Source organism: Bos grunniens, chromosome 5 (assembly GCF_055505025.1).
Source record: "Bos grunniens cultivar Pamir isolate PY7600 chromosome 5, Bosgru_T2T1.0, whole genome shotgun sequence".
NCBI classification, from domain to species: Eukaryota; Metazoa; Chordata; class Mammalia; order Artiodactyla; family Bovidae; genus Bos; species Bos grunniens.
Genome location: NC_141169.1, coordinates 16,718,036 through 16,736,251, shown reverse-complemented (window position 1 = coordinate 16,736,251; position 18,216 = coordinate 16,718,036). Strand labels below are relative to the sequence as shown.

The 18,216-nt window shown below is 37.5% G+C and overlaps 1 protein-coding gene across 4 annotated transcripts in view; it reads left to right on the top strand.

Annotated features, from left to right (window-relative positions):
- Positions 1 to 18,216, top strand: part of MGAT4C (MGAT4 family member C) — an 874,849-nt gene that overhangs the window by 570,996 nt on the left and 285,637 nt on the right. The window contains exon 1 of one of the 4 annotated variants that reach the window (XR_015164776.1): positions 17,208 to 17,420. The exons of 1 other annotated variant lie outside the window; for it this stretch is intronic. The gene's annotated coding sequence lies outside the window, so the exon portion shown is untranslated. Of the gene's footprint in view, positions 1 to 17,207; positions 17,421 to 18,216 lie in introns of those variants that run through there. 2 more of the 4 variants (XM_086403731.1, XM_086403732.1) reach the window with 2 other exon arrangements.

Below are 18,216 nucleotides of genomic sequence, written 5' to 3'. Positions count from 1 at the left end.
TATGGCTTGTAATTTGTTTTAAAAGCCAGACATATTAATAATATACTGGGTAAAAAGAACAACTATAATCCTTTAGTCATGTGACTGTATGGTATGTGGGCAAGGGGACCTTTCTGTAAGCTTGTGATCAGATCTCAGTGTTTTAGTGAGGCTCTTCCTCATGACTGTGACCTTCACATGTGTTTCTGAGTCTTGCCCCATTCCCACCCTCATCAGTGGGATGACATGGCTGGAGGGGCTTGTCGCTAAGTCATGTCCAACTCTTTGCAACCTCATGAAATGCAGCACACCAGGGTTCCCTATCCTTCAGCATCTCCTGGAGTTTACTCAAACTAATGTCCATTAGGTCGGTGATGCCATCCAACCATCTCATCCTCTGTCATCCTCTTCTCCTCCCACCTTCAATCTTTCCCAGCATCAGGGTCTTTTCCAATGAGTCACCTGTTCGCATCAGGTGACCAAGGTATTGGAGCTTCAGCTTCAGCATCAGTCCTTCCAATGAATATTCAGGTTTGATTTCCAAATTAATCTTGGTGAAGGTTTTTCCCTTACCCCAGGTAAGTTAGGCTCTGAAAACCACTGCAGGCTATGCTCCGGTATAACTATTTGCTCCAGAAAGCTGACCCTGTTAACCTTGTTAAAAAGAACAGAATATGTAGATTTGTTTCAGCATAATTCCTTTTCCCATCCGCCTACCAGAAATACAATCTTTGTTTTTCCTTATAATCACTGTGAGAACTCGGCAGAACTCCAGGAAGTAAAAATCACAAAATTGTGTCATCCCCCCACGTCACTGACTGAGCCCCACTGTGGTTTTTGTCTCTCAGACCTCTCCATACTGAGCCTCTAACTCAGTTAGAGTTCAGGTTTTCCACCCTGATGCTGGTTCCTGTGGTTGTGCCAGCTTTCGGGTTTCTGCCCTGGTAAGTAGTGAGTCTCCGTATCTTTCTGAGTATCTAAGAGGATTTGTTCATTTTCTGGTTTGTTTGACTTTTCATTTGTTAGGATGAAGTGACTACTTTCAAGGTTCTCATGGGCTGGACTGGAAACCAGAAGTTCCCTCACTAATTTTTAAAAATCTGAATGCAGTAATTTTGCCTTTGGTGATTCCTACCATTCCAATATAGTTATGTCACATTTAAAACTTAAGATTTGTATTATTGATTAGTAGAGAAGGGGTAAATTCCCTTCCTTTAAATAACTTTTAGCTTTCCTTGCCTTTTACATGCCTCATTTTCTACTGGTATCCTTAGTTTTCTATTACTCATCTCTAATTTGGGCTTAAACTCTCTCAGAAAAATACACCTCCCTTCGATACAATAAAACAAATCAAATACTCTTTTGGTTTCCTTTCTTTTTAGTTACTTTTTATTCAATTCAGTTCAGTCCCTCAGTCCTGTCTGACTCTTTGCGACCCCATGAATCGCAGCACGCCAGGCCTCCCTGGAGATTGCTGTCTTTCTTTTCTAATTTGTACATGATTAGTCTAGGTCTGCTACCTAGCTGTCATTCTACAATTGCTTTTCATCATCATCAACTGGAAAATTCTTATGACATCTCTCAAAAGTTAGATCACCTATTTCCTGAATGCATATTTTTCTCTTTCTTGCTTTACCCATTGTTTTGATGGAGCATATCCTACAGCATCTTCCTAAGAATGGGTGTGGAAGGTGACATTTTCATGAGTGTATGTCTGGAGATGTCCTGACTAATTGCCTCATTTAATTGGTAATGTTGAGGAGTATAAATTTTTGTATTGAAAATCATTTACCAGAATCTGCTGTTGCATTGGTTCCTTTCTCAGTTTGACTGTAGAGAAATCTGGTACTGGTCTAATTCCTGAAGTTTTTGATGCGACTTGATTTTTTTCTTACTTAAGACTTGGAAGATCTCTTCATCCCCAGTGATTTAAAATTGCATGACAATGTGTTTTGATGTGGTTCTTTTTCATTCATTTTGTTGGAGGCCCCATAGGACCTTCCAATATAGAAATATGTGTTCTTCCAGGACTTCACTCCATCAGCTGCATTAGGCAGAAAAAATGAATCTGTCTCCATTTTTAAAGAATCTTTGTGGAGAGGCCTCGGATATCAAGGGGAATTTTTTTTTTGCCAAAACTCCCTAATAGGCAGTTTTTTTTTTTTTTTTTTTTTTGCCAAAACTCCCCCTAATAGTCACAGCTAAACACAAATGTAATAGAAGCAGGTAGCCTCTGGCAGGAAAAAACAGCCTCTTGTTATTGCCTATGTTTCCACACTGTTCTCTCAATGATTTGATTTTCTTTTTAATGTTTTCGTTGTTCAGTTGTTATCATGTCCAACTCTTTGTGACCCCATGGACTGCAGCACACCAGGTTTCCCCGTCATTCACTATCTCCCAGAGTTTGCTCAAATTCATGTCCATTGAGCCACTGATGCCATCCAAACATTTCATCTTCTGTCGCCTCCTTCTCCTCCTGCCCTCAATCTTTCCCAGCATCAGGGTCTTTTTCAGTGAGTCAGCTTTTCACATCAGGTGGCCAAAGTCTTGGAGCTTCCCTGATGGCTCAGATGGTAAGGAATCTGCCTGCAATGAAGGATACTCTGGACATGAATTCGATCCCTGGGTTGGGAAAATCCCCTGGAGAAGGGAATGGTATTCTTGCCTGGAGAATTCCATGGATAGAGGAGCCTGGTGGGCTACAGTCCATGTGGTCCCAAAGAGCTGGACATGACTGAACTAGCACTAACTGATTTAATGTGAAAAGAGAGAATGTTTTCCAGGTATACAGTTTCAAAGATGGACTGATAGAGATGATAGGTAAATATGACACTTATATCACAGATGCTTAAGTTGCACCCATGTCATTTATCTTGACAAAGTTTAAGTTTCCTTAGCCTTTACGGCAATAATTTTCCTTTGGTGAGTCCATGGATTAAGTTGAATGAGTTTCTAGATAATGATCAAACAAGATTTGGGTAAAGGACCTTAAATTATATTGAATCACTACAATGTCCTGAAACAATGGCTATAATTTAACTTTAAAAAAAAATTTGACCAGAAAGAAAACCCCAGCATTGCCTATTTGTTGACCACAGTTGTATGAATACAGTGTTACTGATCACTTCAGGTAAAGTGTAGTGGACAATACATTTCTTAATAGGAAAAACAGTAAAAAAAAAAAAAGTACAGGAATACAAAAGAGGTTATTTAACAACAGTTGAAAAAAATAACAAATTTAAAGGAAGTCATTTTAGTCCTACTCTGTTGAAGATAAGAAAGCTCTGAAAAAAGCCTTAAATAATGTCAGATTTATATGAATAGTTGAAAAACAACTGCTTCTTACAGATCATTATGAAACAAAGATAAGAGAATTAATTTTAAAGTAATTTTAAACTTTAAATATAAGAAGAAAGAAGCTGATTATACATATATATATATACTAGTACTAAATTAGACACTTGATCCTTAAAATTCTTAGGGTGTCTATAAGTAGCTTCCTATTAACTCGAGCAATTATTTAAAAGTTTTTTTTACATTTACTTAATTGTATACCCAGAGAGATAAATATATGTGCCTCATTACAGAGGATTTAACAAAAGTACTATTCTCACTTGTATCTTTAGAAATGTACCATAATCCAACTTTATTAAGATGATACTTAATGATTAATTCTGAAGATATGAGTTCTGCTATACATATGAGAATGAACAATTAAAATAATGCATATCTCAGACACAAAGCTTGATTTGTTAATATAATTCAGTGAAATCAGAGAGAGCTATGGAAAAATTAGTCACTTATTTTCTGCCATAGGTTGTTTGCTTTTCACAGAATCAATTCACTCCCAAGTACAGATACTAGGATTTTTCCATTCCACACACAACTACTATCCATTTTGGTACCATCCTGTGAATCAATGGCCTTGTAAGCAGCCTAGACTTTCACAAAAAAATACATAGGACATTTAGGATGAAGCTCAGTATTGTCTTATGTCAACAGATGGCATCACTTGCGCCAGATTATATGCAGAAGAAATCTTTTCTCAGGGGAGCACTGGTCTCTAGATGTTCTCCTGGCAGATCAGGGCACTTTAAGATTAGTTTCCGGTGTTGCTGGGCAGTCTCTGAAGGCTGAATCTCCTCCTCTTCCCATCACCCACCTACTTCTTATCCTTTTGTCTTCCTCACCTACCACTGATCATGCTTCATCACAATTTCTTCCTCAGACTTACCAGATAGGTGATGTTCATCTCTTTACTTTGGTGTTGCAGAGTAATCTGTATTTTTCCTTATTCATTCTCCAAAGTATTTCTTAACATATAAACTATGCCATGTTTCCTTCACAGATTTCATTTTAGATGTTTGAAACACTTTTTACTTATTTCAGTAAAATCTGATATTATATATCAAAACCTTTACCTCACATACGCAAAGGTTTTGGTAAAGACTTTTAAACCTGGCAACAGAGACACATTTAGATGTGAACATATACCAGTGCTTCCCATCCCCCACACTTTGATATTCTCATGCAGATAGTTTGGTTGGGACCTGTCTTAGTCTGTTTAGGCTGCTGTAACAAAGTACCACAAGCTAAGCAGCTTATAAACAACAGAAATGTACTGTTTCACAGCTCTGGAGGTGAGGAAGGTCAAGATCAAGACAAACACCAGCAGATTTAGCACCTTATAAGAGCAAGCTTCCTGGTCCATTGATAGCCTCACATGGCAGAAGGAACTAGGTAGCTCTCTGTGGTCTTCTTATTATAAAGGCACTAATTCCAGTCATGAGGCTCTACCCTAATAATTTAATCACCACAAAGGCCCATTTCCTAATACCATGACATTGGGCTTTTGGTTTCAACATGATTTTTTTTTTTTTTTCGGTGGGGGAGTCACAAATATTCAGTTCATTGTGTGTGCATGCTAAGTCACTTCAGATCAGATCAGATCAGTTGCTCAGTCGTGTCCAACTCTTTGCAACCCCATGAGTTGCAGCACGCCCGGCCTCCCTGTCCATCACCAACTCCCGGAGTTCACCCAGACTCACGTCCATCGAGTCAGTGATGCCATCCAGCCATCTCATCCTCTGTCATCCCCTTCTCCTCCTGCCCCCAATCCCTCCGAGCATCAGAGTCTTTTACAATGAATCAACTCTTCGCATGAGGTGGCCAAAGTACTGGAGTTTCAGCTTTAGCATCATTCCTTCCAAAGAAATCCCAGGGCTGATCTCCTTCAGAATGGACTGGTTGGATCTGCAGTCCAAGGGACTCTCAAGAGTCTTCTCCAACACCACAGTTCAAAAGCATCAATTCTTCGGTGCTCAGCCTTCTTCAGAGTCCAAATCTCACATCCATACATGACCACAGGAAAAACCATAGCCTTGACTAGACGAAACTTTGTTGGCAAAGTAATGTCTCTGCTTTTGAATATGCTATCTAGGTTGGTCATAACTTTCCTTCCAAGGAGTAAGCGTCTTTTAATTTCATGGCTGCAGTCACCATCTGTAGTGATTTTGGAGCCCAGAAAAATAAAGTCTGACACTGTTTCCACTGTTTCCCCATCTATTTCCCATGAAGTGATGGGACCGGATGCCATGATCTTCGTCTTCTGAATGTTGAGCTTTAAGCCAACTTGTTCACTCTCCACTTTCACTTTCATTAAGAGGCTTTTTATTTCCTCTTAACTTTCTGCCGTGAGGGTGATGTCATCTGCATATCTGAGATTATTGATATTTCTCCCGGCAATCTTGATTCCAGCTTGTGTTTCTTCCAGTCCAAAGTTTCTCATGATGTACTCTGCATAGAAGTTAAATAAACAGGATGACAATATACAGCCTTGACGAACTCCTTTTCCTATTTGGAACCAGTCTGTTGTTCCATGTCCAGTTCTAACTGTTGCTTCCTGACCTGCATACAAATTTCTCAAGTGGCAGATCAGGTGTTCTGATATTCCCATCTCTTTCAGAATTTTCCACAGTTTATTGTGATCCACACAGTCAAAGGTTTTGGCATAGTCAATAAAGTAGAAATAGATGTTTTTCTGGAACTCTCTTGCTTTTTTCATGATCCAGCGGATATTGGCAACTTGATCTCTGGTTCCTCTGCCTTTTCTAAAACCAGCTTGACATAAGGAAGTTCACGGTTCGCATATTGCTGAAGCCTGGCTTGGAGAATTTTGAGCATTACTTTACTAGCTTATGAGATGAGTGCAATTGTGCGGTAGTTTGAGCATTCTTTGGCATTGCCTTTCTTTGGGATTGGAATGAAAACTGACCTTTTCCAGTCCTGTGGCCACTGCTGAGTTTTCCAAATTTGCTGGCATATTGAGTGCAGCACTTTCACAGAATCATCTTTCAGGATTTGGAATAGCTCAACTGGAATTCCATCACCTCCACCAGCTTTGTTCATAGTGATGCTTTCTAAAGCCCACTTGACTTCACATTCCAGGACATCTGACTCTAGGTCAGTGATCACACCATCGTGATTATCTGGGTCGTGAAGATCTTTTTTGTACAGTTCTTCTGTGTATTCTTGCCATCTCTTCTTAATATCTTCTGCTTCTGTTAGGTCCATACCATTTCTGTCCTTTATTGAGCTCATCTTTGCATGAAATGTTCCTTTGGTATCTCTGATTTTCTTGAAGAGATCCCTAGTCTTTTCCATTCTGTTGTTTTCCTCTATTTCTTTGCATTGATTGCTGAAGAAGGCTTATCTCTTCTTGCTATTTGTTGGAACTCTGCATTCAGATGTTTATATCTTTCCTTTTCTCCTTTGCTTTTCACTTCTCTTCTTTTCACAGCTATTTGTAAGGCCTCCTTGGACAGCCATTTTGCTTTTTTGCATTTCTTTTCTATGGGAATGGTCTTGATCCCTGTCTCCTGTACAATGTCATGAACCTCATTCCATAGTTCATCAGGCACTCTATCTATCAGATTCAGGCCCTTAAATCTATTTCTCACTTCCACTGTATAATCATAAGGGATTTGATTTAGGTCATACCTGAATGGTCTAGTGGTTTTCCCTACTTTCTTCAATTTAAGTCTGAATTTGGCAATAAGGAGTTCATGGTCTGAGCCACAGTCAGCTCCTCGTCTTGTTTTTGCTGACTGTGTAGAGCTTCTCCATCTTTGGCTGCAAAGAATATAATCAACCTGATTTTGGTGTTGACCATCTGGTGATGTCCATGTATAGAGTCTTCTCTTGTGTTGTGGGAAGAGGGTGTTTGTTATGACCAGCGCATTTTCTTGGAAAAACTCTATTAGTCTGCCCTGCTTCATTCCATATTCCAAGGCCAAATTTGCCTGTTACGCTAGGTGTTTCTTGACTTCCTACTTTTGCATTCCAGTCCCCTATAATGAAAAGGACATCTTTTTTGGGTGTTAGTTCTAAAAGGTCTTGTAGGTCTTCATAGAACCATTCAACTTCAGCTTCTTCAGCATTACTGGTTGGGGCATAGACTTGGATTACTTTGATATTGAATGGTTTGCCTTGGAAATGAACAGAGATCATTCTGTCGTTTTTGAGATTGCATCCAAGTACTGCATTTCAGACTCTTTTGTTGACCATGATGGCCACTCCATTTCTTCTGAGGAATTCCTGCCAGCAGTAGTAGACATAATGGTCATCTGAGTTAAATTCACCCATTGCAGTCCATTTCAGTTCGCTGATTCCTAGAATGTCGACATTCACTCTTGCCATCTCTTGTTTGACCACTTCCAATTTGCCTTGATTCATGGACCTGACATTCCAGGTTCCTATGCAATATTGCTTTTTACAGCATCAGACCTTTCTTCTATCACCAGTCAGATCCACAGCTGGGTATTGTTTTTGCGTTGGCGCCATCCCTTCATTCTTTCTGGAGTTATTTCTCCACTGATCTCCAGTAGCATATTGGGCACCTCCTGACCTGGGGAGTTTCTCTTGCAGTATCCTATCATTTTGCCTTTTCATACTGTTCATGGTGTTCTCAAGGCAAGAATATTGAAGTGGTTTGCCATTCCCTTCTCCAGTGGACCACTTTCTGTCAAATCTCTCCACCATGACCCACCCATCTTGGGTTGCCCCATGGGCATGGGTTAGTTTCATTGAGTTAGACAACGCTGTGGTCCTAGTGTGATTAGATTGACTAGTTTTCTGTGAGTATGGTTTCAGTGTGTTTGCCCTCTGATGCCCTCTTGCAACACCTACCATCTTACTTGGGTTTCTCTTACCTTGGGCGTGGGGTATCTCTTCATGGCTGCTGCAGCAAAGCACAGCCATTGCTCCTTACCTTGGATGAGGGGTATCTCCTCACCGCTACCCTTCCTGTCCTTCAACGTGGGATAGCCCCTCTAGGCCCTCCTGCGCTTGTGCAGCCATGGCTCCTTGGACGTGGGGTTGGTCGTCCCGGCCACCGCCCCAGGCCTCGGTCGTGGGGTTGCTCCTCCAATTCTTTGCGACCCCATGGACTGTAACCCACCATGCCCCTCTGTCCATGGAATTCTTCAGGCAAGAATACTGGAGTGGCTTCTTTGTAGGTCCCTATATATTGGCATTTCCCAACTGAGATTCAAATAAGTAGTTTTGATTGAAAAATATTAGTTTATAGTGTATAATAGCCCTTTACAAAGCCTTTACATTAACCTCTCGGCACCTGTTTCAGGAAACAAAACAAAAAAAGAACAAATTAGATGCTCAATGTAAAATATTTAGCAGAGTGTCTTAGAACCAACTAAACATTTAGACCAGTGATGACATTATTTTTCATTCTTTTACTATTACGATAATCCTAATCCTCCTTGTAGTATTGTGGATTATTCTGAATGATTTGAAGAGTCTCTACCAGAAAGGTAGGCATGATAAAATACTGTACAATGACTAGTCATCTATTTACCATTATCTTTCATATGTAAACATCCATATGTGGGAAGCAATGTTTTGAGCACAATCAGTTCTACATTAATAACCCCTTTCTCTTAATAAATGTAAATTGGTTGCATTCAGATGTTCCTCATCAAGAGCTAAATTCAATTCTAAGTTTCTGTGAGCTTAATGGTGTTCTGTATTTGTCAAGATAGAAGTAGTAGGCCTTGATTTGATCTAATTTGGGTAACATGAGACAAAAGTGGGGGAAACTGAGGTGAAAGGGAAAGGTCATGAGTGAAGTTGAAAAATTTACATCAGGAACAAAACAAAATATATTTATAAGAAAGCAAGCAAAATCTCGTTCATTAAGGAGTAGCAGGCAAACAGAATAGTTATTCAGTGAACCTGGTGGAAAAAAATTATTTTGCCAACTGATTTTTAGATCTATCACAGAGATTAATCATGATGTTCAATAGAAATCTAGAAAAATAAAATAGAGTACATATTCAATAGAGATATCTTTCATAATGAGTTGATGTTTTCAGTTTGCATTAGGTGTTCTGAATCACAAAGACAGCATGGGTTTCTTCCCTTTGTGTTTAAGAATTCACATTTCTTTAACATACAGAAGGGGAGAGTTTTCTTTACTTTTATTTAGTCATTTTCTTCTCCAGAGTAAAATTTACTGACACATAAACACAGTTAAACATCTTGGGAATATTTATTCTCAGAAAAGAAGGTGATATGGCCTAATAATTCTAAGTATTTTCAAAATTTTATCTACCCAGGAAACAGAAATAAAGATAATGCACTAAAGCTGCCACACAATAGATTTAAGGTAGACATAAAGAAAAAAATGACAGTGAAGACGACTAAGTATGAAAAAAGGAATACAATCAAGGTCAGTAAATAGATATTCTTATCAGATTTGATTATTCCTTGAATTTAGTGTATGAAAAAATATAACCCTCAGAAATTTCTTACTGTACTGTTCAGTTATCATTGATTCACAAAGTTAATTTGAACATTGTTTGCATTTTAAAGAGCAATATAGATGTTTTATGAAACAAAATAAAACCATTTATTTTGAATAGATTAACATCTGAAATGTGATTGGGATAAAGCATTTGGGCATGTGTTAGCAAGAAGTTGTGTTTAAGTGACACATTTAAAGATGATTTAAATAATTCTTGCTTTTCACTCAGTTTTAACAAGTACCCTTAATCACTTGGGCTTCCTAGGTGGCTCAGTGGTAAAGAATACACCTGCCAATGCAGGAAACAGGGGTTTGATCAATGAGTCCAGAAGATCCCCTGGCCAAGGAACTGGCAACCCACTCCAGTATTCTTGCCTGGGAAATTCCATGAACAGAGAAGCCTTGTGGGTCACAGTCTATGGGATTGTAAAGAGTTGGAGTGACTGAGCATGCATGCACAATAAATCACTTATTCCTCCTAGACTGAAAAGTTTCCTAATATAAACATTCATGCATGTAAGTGTTTTATATACTTTTATATATTGTATTTCTCTAATAATAATAATAGTAACAACAAGGCTAAGGAGAAAAGGAAAAATAAACCCATTTGAATGCAGAGCTCTAAAGAATAGCAAGGAGAGATAAGAAAGCCTTCCCCAGTGATCAATGTAAAGAAATAGAGGAAAACAGTAGAATGGGGAAAATTTGAGGTCTCTTCAAGAAAATTAGAGATACCAAGGGAACATTTCATGCAAAGATGGGCACAATAAAGGACAAAAATGGTATGAACCTAACAGAGCAGAAGAAATTAATAAGAGGTGGAAAGAATACACAGAAACTACACAAAAAGGATCTTTATGACCCAGATTACCATGATGGTGTGATCATTCACCTAGAACCAGACATCCTGGAATGTGGAGTCAAGTGGGCCTTATGAAGCATCACTACAAACAAAGCTAGTGGAGGTGATGGAATTCCAGTTGAGCTATTTCAAATCCTAAAAGATGATGCTGTTAAAGTGCTGCACTTAATATGCCAGCAAATTTGAAAAACTCAGCAGTGGCCACAGGACTGGAAAAGGTCAGTCTTCATACCAATCCCAAAGAAAGGCAATGCCAAAGGATATTCAGACTACAGCACAGTCGCGCTCCTCTCACAAGCTAGCAAAGTAATGCTCAAAATTCTCCAAGCCAGGTTTGAAAAGTACATGAACTGTGAACTTCCAGATGTTCAAGCTAGATTTAGAAAAGGCAGAGGAACCAGAGATCAAATTGCCAACATTTGCTGGATCATTGTAAAAGCAAAAGAGTTCCAGAAAAACATATACTTCTGCTTTTGACTGTATGGATTACAACAAACTGTGGAAAATTCCAGGGAAGATGGGAATACCAGGCCACCTGACCTACCTCCTGAGAAATCTGTATGCAGGTTAAGAAGCAACAGATAGAACCAGACATGGAAAAACAGACTGGTTCCAAATTGGGAAAGGAGTATATCAAGGCTATATATTGTCACCCTGCTTATTTAACTTATATGCAGAGTACATCATGTGTAATGCTAGATTAAGCATTTCCAGGATGGACTAAGCACAAGCTGGAATCAAGATCGCCAGGATAAATATCAATAGCCTCAGAAACGCAGATGACACCACCCTCATGGCAGAAAGTGAAGAGGTACTGAAGAGGCTATTGATGAAAGTGAAAGAGGAGAGTGAAAAATTTGACTTAAAACTCAACATTCAAAAAACTAAGATCATGGCATCTGGTCTCACCACTTCATGGCAAATAGATGGGGAAATAATGGAAATAGTGAGAGACTTTACTTTCTTGGCCTCCAAAATCACTGCAGATTGTGACTGCAGCCATGAAATTAAAAGACGCTTGCTCTTAGAAAAAAAGCTATGACCAACCTAGATAGCATATTAAAATGCAGAGACCTTACTTTGCCGCCAAAGGTCCGTCTAGTCAAAGCTGTGGTTTTTCCAGTGGTCATGTATGGATGTGAGAGTTGGACTAAAAAGAAAGCTGAGCACTGAAGAACTGATGCTTTTGAACTGTGGTGTTGGAGAAGACTCTTGAGAGTCCCTTGGACTGCAAGGAGATCCAGCCAGTCCATCCTAAAAGAAATCCATCCTGAATATTCATTGGAAGGACTGATGCTGAAGCTGAAACTCCAGGACTTTGGCCACCTGATGGGAAGAACTGACTCATTGGAAAAGATCCTGATTCTGGGAAAGATTGAAGGCAGGAGGAGTTGGAACGATAAAGGATGAAATGGTTGGATGGCATCAATGACTTGATGGGCATGAGTTTGACAAGCTCTGGGAGTTGGTGATGGACAGGGAAGCCTGGTGTGCTGCAGTCCATGGGGTCGCAAAAAGTCAGACACGACTGAGTGACTGAACTCAAAAGATGAAATAGTGTATTAAGAGTATTAATGACCACATAAACGGAGCTGTCATCTTATGGATAAATCAGCAGTGTGTCTATTGTTGATGGCTTTAAGATAGAGTAAAATGCTATACTCTTAACATTTTTAGCTGCTCAGAGTATCTAGTAATATTCACAAGAGTTTAAATCTTGTTTAAATTTCTAAGTTCTGCCTATAAAATTATCACCTGAAAGATATGTTCATTTCTTCTAAAGTTAGTGTTAACCTAAACCTTATTAATATGTAGGCTGGGAAACATTGGGAGGTTGGTTTCTCCAGTTTAATTAGCCTTGAGTGCTGATTTGTTTTGATAATATAAATAATTAGTTTAACCACAAAATTGATGTAACAGAAATAATTGTCAGGCAATTAAATACTGAAATGATTTCAACTCTTGGGAAATATATAGTAGTATGTAAGGATAGTAATAAAATTGAGATACACTTGGGCTGAAGTACATCAGCCCAAGAAACATCTCTTACTTGATTTTTAAAAAATAATTTTACAGATGCCACATTGTTCATATTAAAAAATTCACTAATATAAATTTACTACATTTATTCTTGTTTTTTTTCCCCTTTATAATAAAGTTTTGCATGTTTGCTAATGTTAAAATAATTGTTCTTTGGAATTCACAAGTTAGCAGGCCAATTTAGTGGGAAGAATGTAATAAATAATGAAACAATGTTGGTAAATTCAATATAAAATGTATATGTAAGTTTCCTTTTTTATGAAATTGGAATTTTTTTAGCTCTGAAGAGAAGTATGTTTTCCTTTTATACGTGTATATGATAAATAATATAGTTCAAAAACGACACCTTTTTTTGACTGAAGCCATGAAATTAAAAGATGCTTACTCCTTGGAAGGAAAGTTGTGACCAATCTAGATAGCATATTCAAAAACAGAGACATTACTTTGCCAACAAAGGTGCATCTAGTCAAGGCTATGGTTTTTCCAGTGGTCATGTATGGATGTGAGAGTTGGACTGTGAAGAAAGCTGAGCGCCGAAGAATTGATGCTTTTGAACTGTGGTGTTGGAGAAGACTCTTGAGAGTCCCTTGGACTGTAAGGAGAGCCAACCAGTCCATTCTGAAGGAGATCAGCCCTGGGATTTCTTTGGAGGGAATGTTGCTAAAGCTGAAACTCCAGTACTTTGGCCACCTCATGCGAAGAGTTGACTCGTTGGAAAAGACTCTGATGCTGGGAGGGATTGGGGGCAGGAGGAGAAGGGGACGACAGAGGATGAGATGGCTGGATGGCATCACTGACTTGATGGACATGAGTCTCAGTGAACTCCGGGTGTTGATGATGAACAGGGAGGCCTGGCGTGCTGTGATTCATGGGGTCACAAAGAGTCAGACATGACTGAGCGACTGAACTGAACTGAACTGAACTGAATGTTTTAAAATTTTATGCTTAGGTTTTATTTTTTTTTTTTACATTATGCAATCAGGTTGTATTTTTTACTAATACTACTTTATGATAGTGGTAAGAATTTTTATGTCTTATCATAAGTGTTCACATTACATATTGGCAGTCTTATTTTTGGCTTTAACTCAGATGTATATGCAGACTGATGTTCAAGTATCATTAGTCTTTCTAAAAGGACATACTGCAAACAAATCAGTGAAAGGCCCTGATCTTTGATATATTTGCTCTTCCTAAAGAATCACTATCAAAGAATTACTAAAACTTCATGACTTCCATTCATCACTAATTTCAGATGATTACTGTCTACCATAAGGAAATATACTGTTTCAGTTCTCATATGTAAAGTACCCTACTAGAGTAATACAACTGATTTCCACATATGATATATCATTTCTAAATTTATCTGAAGCATCCTTGAGTGTCGAATTAAAATTATTTGAAACTAACATGAATTCTGTCCTAATGAATTGCAATAAAATTTAAAATTAAGTATATGGGGTAAAGATTCATTCACTATTGTTAGCCAGTATTATTTTAAAATGTATCTGCTATATTTTCTTTCTCCCCTACTCATTCTCTGAGGGATTACATTATACATTATATCCATTCATTTTTCTATTTTGTGCACAATTCATATATTTATGCTTTCACATTTAATAAGTGAACTCCCTTAAAATTTATGATGTATTAAGTAGTCCTGATCTTGTGTAATGTATAAGAACAGAAATATATATTCATAAAAATCTTATTAACATATTTTAATAACATAAAACTAAGGGCCCTTTACCAAAGCATTAAGTTATTAATGAATCATGTGAAGGGTGTGGGTATTTGATCAAAGTGTTTTCAAAACACTAAGGATATTTCTATTTCTGTCTTCACAGTATCTGATGTGTATGTGGCATGGCATCACCCAACCCAATGCAAAATAAAATATGAAACATTATAATCTGAGTTTATTCAGATCACCAGGATATACATTTACCTTAAAAATTAACTAGATGAGATATTCTAGTTAATTTTTAAGATAAATGGCCACCACATATATGGCCTTCCCTGGTGGCTCATATGGTAAAGAATCTGCCTGCAATGCGGGAGCCCTGGGTTCCATCCCTGGGTTGGGAAGATCCACTGGGGAAGGACATGGCAATCCACTCCAGTACTCTTGCCCAGAGAATTCCCTGGAGGGAGGATCTGGTGGGCTACAGTCAATGGGATCATAAAGAGTCAGACACACCTGAGTGACTAAGCACACACGCACACACACACACACACACACACGCACACACACACACACACATATATATACGTATAAGCATGCTTTCTATATGCAAAAAGATATAATCTAATTTTGCTAGTTATCTATCTCTGCCATTAAATATTTAAACTATTAAAACTGTATATATATATTTTTGGAGGGGCATAGTTAATTTCATAAATAGTTATTTTCTCCATGACATCATGACATATCTTCTTAGCAGTTACAATGTCTAAGTATTATCATTTGTCTAACAGAAATACTAGTTGACATTCCCATTGTCCAAACTCATCTTTCTGATCTGCAATTCAATTTTATGTCATTTTGCATGGCAATGAATTTCTTTTTAATACACATTTCTATCTAAACTCCCATGTTTTTAAGCAGAAATAAATGAACAGTGTCTTTCATGTTTGCCCAAAGTATAGTTTGATAGTCTTCTCAAATTTAGATTTGTGCACTTGACTAGTATGATTAAACTCCAAAGAATAGCAGAAAAATCAACAAGTTCAAAAAGAGACCACTGAGTGAATCACTGTTATAAATCAAGTTAATTTGCAACATTACTTTCTAGTTGAAATTATAAGATCTTAGGATAATTATATTTCTTAACTATTTTGAAGGTACTGACTTGAATATTCATTTTAAATTACCCAAATGCTTTTAAAATGAACACTTCATCTTTTACATAACAATAGTAATATTAATTGCATCTTATATTTATGTAATAGTTTTTATTTTACTTAATATAGTCCATACATTATCTCATTTAATCCCTATATCAACTTTTTTTGGTGTATGTAGCATTGTCATTCTCATTCTATACATGAAAGTTATTAATTTTCTGAAGTTCTTACAGATAAGGATTGGAGACTGGGGCTCTTGAACCCAAATCTAAAATTCTTACCCCTATACCAGTACTAACTTGCTACTAAAAATAATCAAATAAACTAATAGTCATGAAAATCAGGACTTGGAAGGAAAATCAGGACTTGGAAGGAAAATTTGAATTTGTCACCCATGAAAATGTCTTTTCATATATTTTCAACTTTTAGAATTCTCATTGTGCCATACAATAAAAATAGTTTTCTGTCTTTGGAAATGTGGAGGAATTATAAGAACTCTTTGTCCTGAATCCATTATTCAGAAGGACATGAACTGACATAATGGTACACAGGGCACTGTTGGTGACCTTCCTTTCCCTAAAGATGGGGGTGGATGCTGAGAATTTCTCTCATTCTGTCTCCAGGTGGGTCTACTATTTGCATGCTCCACTGCACAGCTGTCAAAGGGCTTGCCCTGGGATATAACTGGGCTGGATTTAGAAGGAGCTGGTCATTGAATAGCTCTAGAAATGCTCGCATCTCACAGTTATACAGCTGACAGCTCCTTTTGGTGGGGAAAGCTTGGATATATTTCAAGGTGATTGTAGTTTTGTCCCTCTGGCAGCAAGCTGCTGCAACCAGCTTAGCCCATTATCCTCCTCTCCCACTGGATTTAAGCCTAGGGAGAAGTCTGGGGCTTTTGTCAGAATAGAGGGTAAGAGATAGATAATTATCCCCCATTTGCACTCAAAGAGAACTGCGCTATATTATAAAGTAGCCTTCAATTACTGAAATGGGCTTGTCTACAGTTCCAGTGACTTATAAATTAGTCTTTGTAAAAAAAAAAAATTAGCTTTATTGCTAATGATGTTGTACTTCTTGTATATCATACTTTAAGCTTTATTAAACAAAACTTTATTTAACATGTAGCATTTTTAGCATTTAGAGAGTAATATTTAACATTCAGAGATCAATATATATTTTCATTTCAAAAATTTTATTAGATTTTGCAGTACACGTGGCTACTGTGACCAAATTGATCAAAAGCTCCACAGTGCATTGTCTACATTGTAATTTTTCTCAATTTGACCCTCTTAATCTCATGGGGGCAGTTCTGTAAAATCAATGCAAAGTAATTAGAAAATTTTAAATTCTAGATGTTGTGAATATATCAGTCATCTCCTTTAATATCCACTCAATGGAATACCTTTTATAAATACTATCATTTAATAAACATATCTGGAAAATAAAGTTCCCATAGATCCTAATTAATTAATGATGTAAATTTGCCTTAGCATATTTGGGGGAAAGTATTTTCAGTTTTCTATCCTCCAGTAGCTCAGCATCACTTTCACTCCCCTTTTGAGCAAAAATTATAGTCAGAGATGAGCATTTCAATTTGCAGCTGACAGTTTAGGGTTAAGATATGATTCCAGGTAACAGAAGCCAATGAGAGTACACCCAGTTGATGTTTGTGACATCATCTTCCAGTCGGAGTACATAGAAGCGCTGAGGTAGCGTTCAGCTTCAGCCCCAGTGCCATTATGATGGATGTTTACATCTCTTCATTGAGAGCCAATTATCTCGCTTTTGTGTGAGGCCCAGGGATCACTCATGCTGCCAGGCTGCACGGAGCACTGTTGGATGTAGCTGAACCAATTGTTTTCTCTGTCTCTGGTAAGAGCCTCTTCTGTTTTACCTTTTCTTTCAAAATAAGGGTAGATGTATGTAACAGGGGAAACAGTATGAGAAACTGGTGTCGGGGTTGAAAAGGCTTACTATTTGGTCAGCTTTTAATCAGAGCACTGTTTAGCAGCATTAAAAGGAAGTGTGGATTTAGCGAAATGAATTTTAAAAGAGCACACTAACGTGCACCTGGAAAACGAATTTGCAGTAGAAAAAGAACAGCAGGTAATTCAGCTTTTCTTTTGAAAAAGGAAAGTAACTTATGAGATTATTATTATGAATATCTTTAAATATATGTGCATATGTATACACTCTGCTCCATTGCCTTTTAATTTGCTATTAGTAGCAAAGAGTAGAAGTAAAACTGGTCCATCAGATAGTGTTGCTATAAATTTAAAATGAGTTAAAGTTTCTAATTGTTAAATGATAGTTCTTTGGAACAGTTTTTGAAAGTTGTATCTATATGGGAAAACAGAATTTACCAAGGAAGCAAAGGCTTTAGCTTCTGGAATGAAGTTGTAGTACTTTATAACCATATTTATTAATTTTAGCCTAAGGAAATAATACTAGCAAATAGTTTTAAAGAATGGTATGTTTTTTCTGGAATTGAGAGATGTTAAAATCGTATATTTCATTAAGTGCTTTTGAATGCATAACAAAATTATGTGTTTTATTTATCTGAAAAATATTTAAGTCCTGAAATTAAAGCGTTCAATCATTTAATTATTTATTAGTAGTGATATTTACACCTGGGGATCCTTACGGTATTGTAGCAAAACAGATATAT